This window comes from Rosa chinensis, chromosome 5 (assembly GCF_002994745.2).
Source record: "Rosa chinensis cultivar Old Blush chromosome 5, RchiOBHm-V2, whole genome shotgun sequence".
Classification (NCBI taxonomy): domain Eukaryota; kingdom Viridiplantae; phylum Streptophyta; class Magnoliopsida; order Rosales; family Rosaceae; genus Rosa; species Rosa chinensis.
The window spans coordinates 62,533,546-62,534,857 of record NC_037092.1 but is presented as its reverse complement, the minus strand read 5'-3'; the positions used below and the strand labels follow the sequence as shown (position 1 = coordinate 62,534,857).

At 39.3% G+C, this 1,312-nt stretch overlaps 1 long non-coding RNA gene across 1 annotated transcript; it reads right to left on the bottom strand.

Annotated features, from left to right (window-relative positions):
- Positions 1–493: 493 nt before the first annotated feature.
- Positions 494–1,055, bottom strand: LOC121049576. Its single transcript, XR_005800779.1, has 3 exons — positions 903–1,055; positions 660–700; positions 494–557 (listed from the first exon to the last, which is right to left on the bottom strand). It is a non-coding gene; the product is annotated as an uncharacterized LOC121049576 (long non-coding RNA).
- Positions 1,056–1,312: the final 257 nt, after the last annotated feature.

Here is a 1,312-nt window from a genome sequence, read left to right as displayed (position 1 = left end):
ACATTCACAAAATGCATGAAAACACAAACCACATTTGCAAAGCCCAAATCTTTAACAAAACTCATCAACAACTACCTGTTTGCCCAGAATGACCATTATTCTTCTCCTTCCTTTTCCTCTTTGATGTTAAAACTACTACGTCTCCATTCACTTGGGGGATTTGTTTGTGTTTTACCCCCTACTTTTTACCTTTTCATTTCTCTTCCCAATTTGAAGACTCAAAATTAAAAGAAAGGGATTTGTGACTGTTAGGTGAATGAGAGCTAAACACTCAATCCATCAAATCCACACTGCTTGTAAGTAAGAGACTGCTTCCTTGGACTTATAAGGATTGCACAATGCTTTCTAAACTTTTAAGTAAGCCAACTAAGCTCAGTAGCACATGCTTTCTAAACTTTCACATACCTTGACTGTAGTTGCTGGACTTTCTTCAAAAACCAAGTGAAATTTCAAAGCTCCATACAGTTAAGAGCAACCAAACCCGAACTCTTTTCTTTGCTTTGCTAACTTCTTCAATATGCAGAACCTCCGAATTCACATCAAATCAGGCCAAAAACCTAAAGCACAAACTATACAAAAATCAGATCCCACCTATCAACAACATAATCAAATAAGTTTCAAGTAAAAAAAAAAAAAAACCCAACAAAAACACCTTTCACCTGGACGAAGTATGAAACCTGAAAAAAAACGATTAGAGAACCTGAAGACATCAAAGCAATCAGAAAGTAAATTCTCAGCAATTAGAAGAAATTACGAAAACAAAAGCACAAATACAAAACCAATTACCCAGATTTCTCTATAAAGCAATGATGTGTCACCCAGTTATGAACATTTCGTATCACGAATTAGATGAATAATCATCAAGAATAACAAAACCCCCAATTAGAATCAGAAAGCAATACCTCTGGCTTATTGTTGATCAACGACTCTCGAAGCCATTCCTAAATCTTTGATTCAAAATCAATCCTTTCAATCTTTCTCTCTGTGAAGACCAAGAAGGAGGTTGGGTGCCGAACAGAAAGGAAACAAGAACTCATATTCGTGGAGGAGAGAGAAAGTGGATCTGGAGGACTCTCCCTCCTCCATCACGATCTCCAACCACCAGAGTGGGCTTACCGTAGCCCTAAACTCATATTCGTGGAGGAGAGAGAAAGTGGATCTGGAGGACTCTCTCTCCTCCGTCACGATCTCCAACTATCGGAGTGGGCTCACCGTAGCCACCATCTTCTTCGCCTTCCTCCAACGAGTCAACGCCAGGCTGCACCTCTGAGATGAGCCATAAAGAAATCTCTGCGAATTCGTTTTCTAGGGT